General features: G+C 38.8%; 1 long non-coding RNA gene across 1 annotated transcript in view; it reads right to left on the bottom strand.

Annotated features, from left to right (window-relative positions):
• Positions 1-13,738, bottom strand: part of LOC149216705 (uncharacterized) — a 120,824-nt gene extending 107,086 nt beyond the window's left edge. The window contains exons 1-2 of the long non-coding RNA XR_016250587.1: positions 13,683-13,738; positions 13,443-13,575 (exon numbers count right to left, since the gene is read on the bottom strand). This is a non-coding gene — a long non-coding RNA (uncharacterized LOC149216705). The remainder of the gene's footprint in view (positions 1-13,442; positions 13,576-13,682) is intronic.
• Positions 13,739-14,511: the final 773 nt, after the last annotated feature.

Genomic DNA, 14,511 nt, shown 5'->3' with positions numbered 1-14,511 from the left:
AGCAAGTAAATCCAATTTTCCTCAAAGTATTATGCATTCTTCCATCCATGTAATCTACAACACACCTCCATGAGATTTTGGTAAACCTTTCTCAAAGATTTGGTTTGGTAAACTGAACTTGGTCTCTGGAAGAATTTTGTAGGCTCTTAGCACCAAGATTTGATAACTTCCTTGATATTGATATGTTCTCAAGTTATATAAAATTGTGTGTTAGCATACTACTTGGGAGTTACCATGTTGTAGTAAGAATGTATTTCATGTGGATGGTAAGTGGAAATCTCATTCTCGCTTTCACTGTTAAGTACCATATTATTTCTATCCATGTGTAACAAGATCCATTCAATAGCTTCTGCATAAGGCATCACTGGGAATCTGCATGCAACTCTATGTATCCTAAACCTCTTGATATTTATGTACACTTCCCTGTCTTCCAAGTTTTCTGGGAATTTATTTTGCATGAAATCATATTTGATGTCCTTCCATGAGACCTTCAAAGATTTATCAATGAAGCACTGTGTGTCTGAAAGAATAGGGATAGTTGGCTTAGTAATTTCCACTTCCTCCTATGTACTAGCTTCTAAAATTTCCTTTCAAGTGGCTTGACAAGTGGTAGGAGGAATTGTCTCAGAAGATGATGAGAGAGTGATGTATTTTGTATCTATAGCACTTGCAAGTAGAAATTCACTCATGGAAAACAACAATTAGTTTCAATAAATCCCCTAACTATCACATGAAAACTATTTAAAGACAATGATTAAGGGAATAACTGGGCAAGCTGGAAGCACAAGCCTATCCAAAGCAAGCCAGGATGGATTGTCTGCCCATTAGGAGTGAGCATTGCGCCAAGACAAGGAAGAGGGTGCATGTTATGAAAATAATGGAAAGACAAGACTTGGCTGAGACTTAAAGATGCACTATGCGCTCTTGAAGAGAGAGAGAGGGAGATTTCTTGGACGTAGGGTGCAGTCACAATGAACAAGGAGGGGCACACTAATGCTTTAGAGTGTGTAGTTTTCCAAGGAGAGCCAGTGAGCCTCAAGGCCATAAGGCACAGTGACAATCGATAAGGATGCTCAACTGTTGCTTGAAAGTGCATTGTGCATTCTTGAAGGGGCTACTTTTTGTTGGGCGTAGTTTTGGTGAAGGAAAGGTGTATCATTTATAGGAGTGTGCTCTAGCTAAAATCAAGCTCAAGAATGTTAAGTGAAGGTTAGCTTCATGTCAAGAACACATTAACAATGAAAGATAAGGGTTGCAAGTGTTTATGGGTTTCGTCGTAATCATGCCGAAAGGTGAAAGGTCATGGAATGCGAAGAGTCATTAGAAATGCCACTTGTGACAGAAGGATGATATCTGTAAGAGGAAGTATGAATGAAAATGACACTTCATATGTGAAAATAGATTGAAACACCACTAAGGAAAACAAAAGCGCCACTAAAAACGAAAAAACAAGAAAAAGCAACACGTTGAAAAACTTACCGAGAATCCATGCACTGGTGATCAAGATTGAAGAAAAATCTCCTTATGGTGAGAAAATGCGCTCAGCCTAGAGTGAATAGTGATAATGAGAATGAATAATGAGTTGGGAAACTTATAAAATAATTCACATGCAAATCAAGTTCATGCATGCTCGCCACTTATCGACTGATGAGAGAGTTAGTTAAACCAAGTGAAGCGGCCTCTTATTTTCTAGGAGTGCGCTCAACATGCAAATAAGGAAGAGCACGTGTGTGGAAGACAGGATGGCACATTCTCTGAGGACAAGGAGTGTGCTGGAGTTAAAGACAAAGAGGGCACAATTATTGTTCACAAGGAGTGTGCTCTCCTTGTGGACAAGAAATGCACTCCACTGAGAGTTAGAAGTGCACTCATGCTTAGGAGGGCGCAGTTTCCTCCAACAGGGCTTGTGTAAACACTAAGTTTATAAAGTGTGCTTTCTCTAGTAGAAAAGATGCACTTTCATGCTTTTGTGATATGCATGTCAAGTGAAGAAATCTAATCACTAAGTCAAATAAATTTAGTGCTTTTCCTATCTTAAGAAAGATGACACAAGTACTTCCAAAGATAAGAAGATGACACTTAGTAAACTTTGACCTAGGAGGAAAAGCAACACTTAGGAATGTTGCAAGGATGGTCAACACTTAGAAAAACATGAACAAAGAACAAGACGACACAATATATCTTGAAATGACAGTTCATGTAGGCTCCAAAATTGACTAAGGAAATTTTTTTGGAGGGTCCTTGTCGCAACAACAACACTTGGAGACACATTGGAAGAACTCCAGCTTCTATGTTTAGGTCTTACCTTTACACATGTAGTCTCATTCCTTCAAGAAGTATTGATTCACTCAGAGGTGTCTTGACTCTCCCATTCAACCTTATTAAGATGTAGTTTACTCTATTCCCTTACTCGGTTAAACACATTACGAAACTTTCCAGATCATAATTGGTTCGATCCAAGAGAGAGTAACATAGTAATGGTGGGTTAAAGATAATCAAAGTCTTAATTTTCATCTTCGGTGTTGCTTCGCTGCCAACAGGCATGTTCAGTACCCTGACAGAGTCACTACAGGAACACAAGCATTGTTCTCTACAAATGAGCCTGCTCAGTACCCAAACGAAATTCTTGCTTTACTTGTCTGCACAGGAAGCCTTTCTCTTCTTCACCCTTTATTTCTTTCATAATTTCAAATGTGCTTATGAAATTATTATTATCTCATCCATGTAGTTGTTTTTTGGTTATTGGTTACTTATTTCCATTTCACATCATTTTTATTCCTAACAACCAATGTCAAAGCACAGGTTGCTTTGAGAGAGAGATTGTGAAAGTTGTAAGATGGAGAATTTTTTTGTCTACTATTTTTGTGTAGGAGGAATATATTGTTGTTGGTTGCAGATTGTCCAGATCTTAGAAGAAAGTTGCAACTATTGTGTTTTGCAGGTGTTGCTGAGATCATGAAGGTGCTGTAAAAGCTTGTCTTTTGTTAGGTCCCTATAATATCCCTCTTATCGTTATTTTTGTGCCCTTACATTATTATTGTTATGTAGGCTCTGATTCTATTGTGACCTCTTAGACTCCTATATATATAAAGAAGGTTTTTCCATTTGTATCATCCAAGAATCGTTCATTTATGTAATGTAAAGGAGGATTCCCCCTCGAAGAGGATAATTTTTAAGTTGATCTATCTTTTGTGAGTTGGTTGCATAACATTTGGTATCAAAGCTTTGGATTCTAGCATTTCGCTTCTTCAAAGAGGTCATCTTGGCATTTTCGCAATAACTTTTTTTCTACGAGGCTTCAGAAGCTAAAACATTTACCACATGGAGCCAAAATTTTGGTGAACTTTGTGTAAAAATTTACGATCTTGTTTCATTATAGATTAAGAGATATGATGGAAGGAAGTTAGGGTTTTTGCAGTCTCCAGAATTCGGTCTCAAACAGGTGACCTTAAGAAAATCATCATAACCTTCATTTCAGGAATCGCATTTGAATTTTGTATAACATGGCTAAAATTGCATGGAGTGTAGCTTTTCGTGTATCAATGTCAGGGCCGAAGGTTGAAACAGTGACACATGGCATCTCGTACAACTTCATTCTACTGAACCAATCCATAAACAGGTCATCGTGGGAGATTTGGCATAACTCTTTCTTGAAGAATCCAATCATGATTTAACTTGTGGGATTCGAAAGAAGAGTCAAAGAGCTACCACAAAAAGCAATTTTAGAACTTGGAGATCCGAAATTATAGAGATACAATCGTTTCAAGATTGAGCTCCTAAAAGCAAGAAAAAGGTGAATTGTTTTAAAAAAAAATGCATAGCTTTGGTTCGAGAAATCAGTTTGAAGCGATTTCAAGGGCATATTGAAGCATAGACATCGGTATTGGGTTCTAAAATGCCTCCTAAGAAAAATAATTCTACACCCATTAAGCCCTCAGAAAGCTCTAGTATGACGCATGAAGAGGAAGAATTGCAACATGATATATCAAAATTACGGGACCTAGGGCAACAAATTTCACTCTCACAAAGAGCAATGAAAGGTGAAATAAAAGGTGACATGGATGGTTTAAAAGGTGACATGAATGCTTTTAAAAGAAGGTTTGACGAAGTTGTTGCAAGAAAGGCTTCCCAGTGGTGACAAGGTAATCCATGAAAATAATGATTAGGGCAAAAGGAATATGAATTACAAATTTAGAAACTCCAATGTGGGGTTTAAGAACCACCACATTCCAAAGATAGATACGAGAAAGTTTGATGGAAAAGATCCAGTAACATGGATACCACTGATGGAGCAATATTTTGATCTGCAGGATGTGCAACCCTCACAAAAGGTACGTATTGCATCTTGATATTTAGAACCTAATCAATTTGTATGGTACATATGGCTTTGTTATCGTAAACCACTTGTCCCCTAGTCAATTTTTACGGAGGAAGTGATAGCACATTATGAAGATACAAAGAGTGACACCTTCTTTAGCCAATTAATAAATCTCAAACAAAAGGGTTCAATGGCAGAGCACATTGAAGACTTCCAAAAATTGAATATTAGGGTAATCGATATTCCAAAGGAGCATAGGATTGATATCTTCATAGGGGCTTTAAAAGATAACATCCAACACGAGGTTTGCCTTTGGGAACCTAATTCATTGGAGAAGGCATTCAAGGTGGAAAGAAAAGTCGAAAGCGAAATTATGCCAATAAGGAAGTTTACCACTCACAACTATAAAGATGGAAGTGTTAGTCTTCCACAACCTACAAGGTTGACACCACAACAATTTGAGGAAAAAAGAGAAAAAGGAATTTATTACAGTTGTGATAGCAAATACACTAAACTTCATAAGTGTGCAGAAAAGAAATTATTCTACATAGATTGGAAAGAGAAGGAAGAAAAGGAACTTGAAACATCAAAAGAGGAGGATATACACCAGGAACCAACCCCAGAGAAAGAAGAAATGAATCAACCATATCTTGTAATGCATTGGCTGGAATTAACGCTCCTCAAACTCTAAATATAGAAGGATATATCAAGAAGAAAAAGGTAATAGTGTTGATTGATTCAGTCAGTACCCACAATTTTATTCATTGTAAGATAGCCAAGGAATTGAATTGCTTCATATATCCAACACTAAAGTGTCAAGTTATGGTTGCAAATAGAGGAACTATAAATTCCTATGGAAAGCGCCATAATATCAAGCTAACCATGGCGGAATATGTATTGAACAGTCCAATGTTTTCCATTCCTATGGGTGGTGTTGATGTTGCACTAGGAGTCCAATGGTTACGATCTTTGGGGATGATACCTTTCAATTTTCAAGAACATTTCTTGAAATTTTTTTGGGAAGCAAAGGAAGTTGAATTAAGGGGTATCGTAGGGAAACCGGGAAATATAATCAGCTCTAATGGCATTAAAAAGCTTTTAAAGAAATAAAAACAGGGTGTCATTGCACAATAATACTCGCTACAGGTTCAAACATCAAAATCATTTGTTTCTCCATATCTCCAAACTGTCTTGGACAATCATTCCAAGGTGTTTGAGACTCCCACAAGCCTCCCACCTATTCGTGATCATGATCATGTGATTCACTTGATTCCAGGAAGTGTTCCTCCAAATATTAGGCCTTACAAATATCCTTATGCCCAAAAGAGTGAAATAAACATATGGTTGCAGAAATGATAGAGGCTGGCATAATTCAACCTAGTCAAATTTCTTTCTCTGCTCCAGTAGTATTGGTGCACAAGAAGGATGGATCATGGCGTATCTGTCGAGATTATAGGGAGCTCAACAAGCTCATTATTAAAGACAAATTTCCCATTCATGTCATTGATGAATTGTTGGATAGAGAAATTTAGTTCACTGAGTTGGATCTTCGTTCAGGATATTATCAAATTAGAGGGAAAATTAAAGACATTTCGAAAACAACATTCAGGAGTTCAAATTAGAATGAAGACTGAAGACATTCTAATAACAAAATTTAGAAATCATGAGGGTCATTATGAATTTTTGGTCATGTCTTTTGGCCTTACTAATGCACCTTCCACATTTCAAGGGTTGATGAATTCCATTTTCAAACCCTTCCTTAGAAAATTTGTGTTGGTATTTTTTTGATGATATACTAATCTATCGCAAGTCTTGGAAGGATCATGTTCAACATGTTGACAGGGTGCTCAAAGTATTGGAGGAGAAAAAATGTTTCTTTGGAGTACAGGAGGTGGAATTTATGATTCCAACAAATCCCTACGAGATTCTGGGAAAATTTGACCACAATGAAGTTGTTGAGGACAAACAACAAAGGTGAATACACCTTTAATGAGTTCACTGATTTTTGCAAGGAGGTAGGGATCAAGAGGGAGAATACAGTGGCCTACAACCTGCAACAGAATGGGGTTGCAGAGAGGAACAACCAGTGTATCATTAGTGTGGTGAAGACCATGATCCACGATAAAAAAAAGTTGATGTTTTTGAGCATAGAGGCATGCAACAAAGTTGTGTATTTTCACAATAGGAGCCCACATCGGATTCTAGAGGATAAGACACTGGAGGAAGCATTCACAGGCAAGAAGCCTAAGATAGGACATCTTTAGATATTTGGTTTTCCAATCTATATCCACATACCTCTAGAAAAGAGGACAAAGTTGCAACCCTCAGGTGAGAGGGGCATCATGGTGGGATACTACAAGGATTCGAAGGCTTATAGAATCTTCTTGATAGATCGACGAAAGACAATGTTGAGCAAAGGTGTCAAGTTCGAGGAGAACTTGGCATCTAGGAAATCTCAAGACCTACCAATAGTTGCAGAGGGGCCTCAAGAGGAGGAACCAAAGGAGGAGCCAAGGACTTCCAATAGCAAAGATAACTAGCATGTTGAGCCTCCCAAGACCACTTTCAAGGAAAGAAAACCTTTGCAAAAGTTTCTAATGTACATGGCTTTGGTAACCAACATCATAGACTCAAAGCCTTCCATCTTTGCGGAAGTAGCCAACTAGCAGGTGTGGAGAGATGCCATGGTGGAGGAGCACAACTCCATCATGAAGAATGATGTCTAGGAGATTGTGCCAAGACCAAAGGAGAAGACAATTGTGACTTCCAAGTGGCTTTACAAGGTAAAGCATGCAGCAAATGGCAATGTGGAGAAATATAAGGCCAGATTTGTGGCTCTTGGGTTCTCTCACAAAAAGGGAGTAGACTACGAGGAGATGCTTGCTCCTGAAGCTAGATACTACTCTATTCAAGTAGTTCTTTCAATAGCTTCTAAGATGGGATGGAGCATCCATCAAATGGATGTGAAGATTGCCTTCCTTAATCACATCATTGAGGAAGAATTCTACATCGAGCAACCACAGGGGTTTGAGGTCCATGACAGAGAGACACATGTATGCAAGCTTAAGAAAGCCCTATATGGACTCAAATAGGCACCCAGGGCCTAGTATGCTAGGATTGACAACTATTTGCAAGGTATAAGCTTCACCAAGAGTGAGGTAGATCCCAACCTATACTTCTCCTTGGTTGGATTTGAGACCCTCATTTTGGTGTTGTATGTGGACAATCTCATTCTGACAAGTGTAGAGAGACTAATGCAGGTTGGAATTCAAATCTAGTGTCAGAATTTGAGATGAAGGATATTGGGTCGACGCATTACTTTCTGGGACTTGAGGTTTAGCAACAACCAAGTGAGATCCTCGGAGGAGGAGGGAAGTCCACTATAGATATCCTAAAGTGATTCAGGATGGAGCATAGAAGAACGATGGCCACTCTAATGCTGACCAATCTAAAGAATATTGAGGACTAAACATCTAGGTCTACTACTACAATCACAATTCCAATCCCTCAACTACTATTCTCGTCCAACTCATGCACAAAACCTCCTCTCCAACTTTTGTCGATTCGGTTTGGTTCTCTTCTTTATCCGTGAGGGTAGAGCGAACCTCAAATTCGATTATGCTCTCCTTCATGGCTTGGACTTGTGACACAGTTCTGAGTTGTGTATTGTTCGTCTTGCCTTGCCCTGCGAACTTGCCTCCCAAGTCTTGCTTCTTGCCTTCCAACTCAGTTACACGACTCTCAATATATATGCGTCATATGGGCATGTGAAGTGTCTCACCCAATCGACGCGTCTCTTCGGTTAGCTGACCCTTCACATCTCACTAGCCAACACTACAAATATTCATGCTGACTTCCTTTCTCATGAAGCTGACCCATGCATGGTGAAATCTCTAATGTGGCGATGTGTGGGCTCGGTTGGCATGACTTGGCCAACTCAGTCCATCATACAAGAAACCTCAAATTTGGGCGAGCGCTCAACACTTGAGCCAACTCATCCCCACTCAACTCATTGCACTCGGGCGCACTCGTCTCAATTGTCTCACTTGATCATGGGCACACTCGTCTCAACTCACTTGATTAAGAAACCCCAAAATGTCACACAATCATTGCAAATCATGTGATGCCTATCTTGTCTTGCAACTCGACTAGCCATACTTATGGTGCTTGTGGGTGCTCAACCCTAAGGGCCTAACATCCTACCCCAATTCAAAGATGTTGTCGTCCTCAACAATGAACACCCCTGGCAATCCATCCATCACCAAGGTGTTGCATCCTCAAGAAGACTGTCCATCAAACTAACATCTCATGCCATCAAACAACCTCCTATCAAACTACATGAATCATGTGATGAATGATCATTTCCTAACACTGCATCAATCATGTGAACTTGCGAATGCTCTCATAAGAATGCCATGTGTTGGATCCCCTTGTGTCATTAGCTAATCAGGTAGCTAATCTGATCATAGCGCCAACTCCACAAGAACTCATGCCATCCAAACAAGTGCAAACACGTCACATCCCAATGTCATCCCAAACATCTCTACACATAAAATCCATCATCTCAAATCTTCTCATCAAGAAGTACCTCTGCTAGGCACTCCACATATCTCTATACTCGCCACCCTGAGCAATTGATGATGAGCCCATCTCCAAGAGCTCACAAAGAAGATGAAGTCGGGTAGTCTTGAGGACTACCTCTCCACACTCCATATCCAACTCCACCTCCTAAAGATGTACCCTACTCTCTTGAATATGCTCTATCTAATGCTAGAAACAATCCTCTAGCTCTTGGAATGACCCCTCCATATTTGTTTGCAATGTATCTCAATAATGGGGGATAGGAACCTATCCTACCCTTGTTGTCCTTAATTAATCTCTCCAACTCTGGATCCTCAAGCCATAGAACTAACTCTATTGTCTCCCTAGACTCCTCAATCTCCCTATTGGCTCATCTATACCAAGGCTCATCATTTTGAACCTCATCCCATACTGCAGATGAAATCCTCCTGGCTCCATCATCATCAAGGTAATCCTCAATCAAATCTCCCTCCTCATCATAAATGTCAACAAACTCATCAAATTTAGGTGATGATGTCTTAGCATCAACCATCTGAGGTCTCTTAGCAAGGCTCAAAACCCTCTCTACCAAGTCAATCATCATCCTAGTCTGTTGTAAAGCCCTGTATGGACTCAAACAAGTGCTCCGGGCCTAGTATGCTAGGATTGACAGCTATTTGTAGGGAAAAGGCTTGACCAAGAGTGAGGCAAATCCCAACCTATACTTCTTATTGGTTGGATCTGAGACCCTCATTTTGGTGTTGTATGTGGATGATCTCATTCTAAGAGGTGTAGAGAGACTAATGCAGGTTGCAAGTCAGATCTAGCATCAGAATTTGAGATGAAGGATATTGGGTCGATGCATTACTTTCTAGGACTTGAGGTTTGGTAGCAACCAAGCGAGATCCTCCTTGGACAAGGGAAGTACACTCTAGAGATGCTAAAGAGATTCAAGATGGAGGATAGCATACCAATGGCCACTCTAATGGTGACCAATCTGAAGAATATTGATTCTTCAATTTTAGAGTTGGCTAGCTCTAGATAGTACAAGAAGTTGACTTGCTCATTGATGTATCTAGTCAACACTCGACCAGACATCAACTTTGTTGTTAACACCCTGAGCCAGTTCATAGTGGAACCAAGGGAGGTTCATTGGATTGCAGCAAAGCATGTGCTCAGATATTTTCAAGGAACATTAGGATATGTATTGCAATATCTTGGTGGAGATTGTGTGAGGTTGTAGGGTACTCAAATTGAGAATGCAAGGGTACTCGGATTCAGACGGGGAAAGCAATGATCTAGATTGGAAGAGCACCTCAGATTGTGTAGAGTTCATAACTCAAATTTGTGAGTCCAACAAATCTGTGTGAGATTCAAGAAAAAGAACTACCAAAAAATAGGCTACGACATTTTGCTATGAAACCATGGTTTAAGTAAAGAATAGTATTTGTTATAATGAAGCCTATATAAAGGCTTCCTAACTCTATTATAAGTTGCCTCAAATGGTCGAGCTCAAATGAAGTGGACAATGATATCGCAATAAAGTTGACATAAGCCACAACTCATCTCTGTGGTTGTTTTCATGTTATTGGTTAATGATTTTTGTCTCGTTTTATTTTTATTCCTAACAATTACCCTCCTATAGGTTCTACACACTCCCCACACATGGAAAAATGATCCCCTTGACCCTGAGGTGCATCCCCTCCTCTTCCCCAAGAAGGTTTAGGATTTTCTTGCTTGTGGCAAGGAAATTCATAGATCAATCTTGGAAATCAAGTTGGGTACTTTCTCTACCGTTGGCTAACATTTTCCCAGTATCCCAAACAGACCCCCATACATTTATAATTGTGGGTGGTTGGTTGCCCAGCGACCCAACATTCTCTCAGTTACTAATTTTTGAAGAAACGATAAAAGATAGAAATGAAATTTGAATAAAATTTGACAATTTGGAAAATGGTTTTTTTTACACTACAACATAATTATATTTACAAATGGAGAAAAACAAATTGTACATACTTCTTTCTATATATGTATTATCCAACGTCCACTTGTTTTAGCATCTCACAAGATAGTTCCCTTTTCGTCTTCTTTCTCTCTCAAATCTCTTCCTCCTTTCATTATCAAAGAGAACTACCCCTCTCTCCACTGAAATTTATAATACCTTCAACAATTTCTACGAGATATACAATATTTACCCCAAAAGTTTCTAATAGATTCAATTTCTCCCATCCCATATACAGTATTTACCCCCAAAAGTTTCTAATAGCTTCAATTTATCCCATCCCATCCCAATGCAACTGCATCATATATTTTGCATGAACAAACCACCTAAACAATTCATATCAAGCCATAAATAAAATTAGGCGAAAAGAACATTTGCAGTGACCACATCCATTAAGGAAAAGTCTCCCGAAGCTATCAGCAAGGTTTTCGACCCCGCGGCATACCCTACACTTCCCATCCCACCCCAATGCAGCTCCATCAGATATTTTGCATGGACAGACCACCTAAACAATTCATATCAAGCCATTAATAAAATTAGTTGAAAAGAACATTTGCAATGACCACATCCATGAAGGAAAAGTGGCCTGAAGCTATCAACAAGGCTTTCAAACCCGCGGCATACCCTACACTTCCAGATCCTCCAGTTGTAATATATGCACTGTCATCAGCATAGGAATGGGTGGAGACTAATGGAGGTTGAGGATCCAAAAGACACAACAATAACAAAGGTAGCACCACTAGCAGAAGGAGCAATTGTATTGGTATTGAAGTGATCTTGACCCTATGGATGGAGAAAAATACCTTATCTAGCCCCTAAGATAAAGAAGTCAAAATTAAAAGGAATATCATATATCAATATAAATATTGTGAGAAATATAAAATTTGAGGATGATCATAAAATTCAACAGACAAATTATCAGCCATGATACCATACAACAAAAAAAACCCTGATGGAATCACAGCTTTTTTTCAAATATAATGCCACTAGTCTTGTGATATAGTATGATTGGGCTTCATCTGTAATGAATAAGCATGATACAAAAACGGAAGTAGGGAGGCCACCCAAAAGCTCCATGGAAAACTATTTTCAGTGTTGCACCTTGAAAGAATGCCCCTCACCTGGCCCTTATATATAAGGGCATTAGTGTTTGCCCAGTGAACATAGCACTTGTAATTATTTTCCATGGTCATTAGTAGAGACTGGGCACTTCTCAACTCACTAGACAAAACAACGCCTGTATTCGGGTGTCCTTGTGGAATGGAAATCATAGGTCAGAAATTAATAATGAGAAACAATTGAAGGATCTGCCACAAAAGCTAAAATGAAGCCGCAACCAAAAGTGCAATGAACAAGTCAGATTAGACGGCTTCGTGTAAAACAAAATGTCACGCGTCCAAAGAATAGACATTTAAATACTCTACATACCCTTGGGAAGAAAAGCTGTGTCCGCCTTAGATCCATCTTGATTCTTTACCCCACCGACATATACCAAACGGCTCTCAATGGCATTTTTATTTATAAAATCAAAATGGGAACATCAACCCTCCATAGAGAAAGCACGAACAAATTTAAACAGATAGAAATCCTGAATAGCTTTAAAACCGTCGGAAGCAGCATCATACTCTGATACTCGCAAACAAATTCGAAGTTTAAAACCATCATTCCAGGTTAACGTAAAAGCATCCTCGGCTATTATAATATTAATATTAAGTAACGTAGAAAACATCCCTAAGCTCTTCATTTGTGCTCCTAATTACAAAACCTAAAAAGTATCATGATGTAATATAATTGTGACATTAATGATTCCTTTGGAGATTGAAATTAGCAAAACAACATAGCGTCAAAGCTACCCTACATTGCCTCGGTAAACTGCAAAACAAACCAAGCCAACTCGGAACGATTTAATATGAAACAATTTCTTTAGTATTAATAATGTTTAAACCCTTGAAAGTTTAGAGAAAGGAATAATGCGCATCTGTTTTCCCATAGCCACTGGTTATGGAAAGGAACTCAGTGTGTCTTTGTTCAGTACTAGGCTGACCGACTCAGCTCGCTCTTGGAGTGGATAATGTTCAATTTGGAGCGTGCAATATTGGAAGCATGATCATACTCGCATACTGGCAAACAAATTCCAAGTTCAAACCTAGGTATAAGTTAATGTAAAAGCATCCTCGGCCATTGTAATATTAAAATTAGGTACTCCTAAGTTGTACTATCATGCTGTAATATCATTATGATATTAATGGTTGTCAGGTGAGTTTCTTAGTTTCTATTAAAGCATAATCAAATCAACCCAAAATCGCCTCAAATCTACTCAATATTGTTTCAATAAACTGCAAACCAAACCATGCCAATACTTCCTCAGAAAGATTTATTATAAAACAATTTCTATAGTATTAATATTTTTTAGACCGTTGAAAGATGAGAGAAGGGAATGAAGCATATCCATTTTCCCATTAGCCAATGTCCATGGAGCTAAGGAATTCAGTTAATTTGTCTTTATTCAACACTAATGTTGCTTTTAACTCTTAAAAGCTAAGAAAATGGAATAACGTGTACCTGTTTGCCTAGAGCTGATGGCTTGAGGACGGGAACTCTGCTCTGTCTTGCAGTCTCTTGTCTCTGCTCGTCCTCCACACGCAAGAGCTGACGAGCTCAGCTCGCTCTTGGATTCTGGAATGGATCTTTTCCCCTTTAATGCACAAAGAGCGTTTAATCTACAAGATATTCTGGAATGGATATTTTCCTCTTTGATGCACAAAGAGCATTTAATTTACAAAATATACAAACAAAAGGCACCATGGCTCGCCCGTTGATCACAACACTGCACAATTATTCTTCATCTTTATCACTGGGCACCTTCCGGACGACGCAACACCCGGATTTGAGCGTCCTCGTGAGGACAGAAACAAAGGTCCACAGGCCACAAAAATCGAAATGAAGCCGCGGCCAAGTGTACAACTCACAGGTTATATCAGACGAGCGATGATGCTTTTAACACGCCACGCCCCACGCCTCTATGGAAAATGCATCGACCACTGCTCCGTCGCACGCATGAGGAGACGAAATCATTAAATGCTCAGTCTGTTCTTTAAAATGAAAGCTCTACTCTAGCTTGCTTTTTAGCCTCACCGACATATATCAACGGCTCGGATTGCTTTTTTTTCAAAGTTCCACCGACATGTATCGAACTGGGATTGTTTCTCGACGCCAAAAAAACGAATCGCAATACTCGGGCGTTTCTCTTTGATTTTTAATAAAATCTAACGGGAGTACTCACGCCTACGCTGCAAAATAGAAAACAAACGAAGCTAAACATTGATGCATGACCATTGAAAAAACATAGAACGTAACATAAAACATACGGAATCAATGTGTTGTTAATATTAAGTTAATGTAAAGTACATCCATGAGATGTTAAAGATGTGCTCTTGATTCCAAGTTCATGAAAACCTACAACGTTCAATTAACACAAAACCATTATCATTTTATATTACGATGTAAGGTTAGTTCCTTTGATTTATGTATTTATACCAGGGTAAGGCTTTTACTAGGAAAACAAAAAATTAGTCTTTTACTATGAAAAATAAATAAATAAATTATATTAATTTAATGTTTTATTAATCAC

This window comes from Pinus tabuliformis, chromosome 1_1, assembly GCF_031772625.1.
Source record: "Pinus tabuliformis cultivar Carrire ecotype Pingquan chromosome 1_1, CPIR1, whole genome shotgun sequence".
Classification (NCBI taxonomy): Eukaryota; Viridiplantae; Streptophyta; class Pinopsida; order Pinales; family Pinaceae; genus Pinus; species Pinus tabuliformis.
This window is presented reverse-complemented; position numbering and strand designations above follow the sequence as displayed.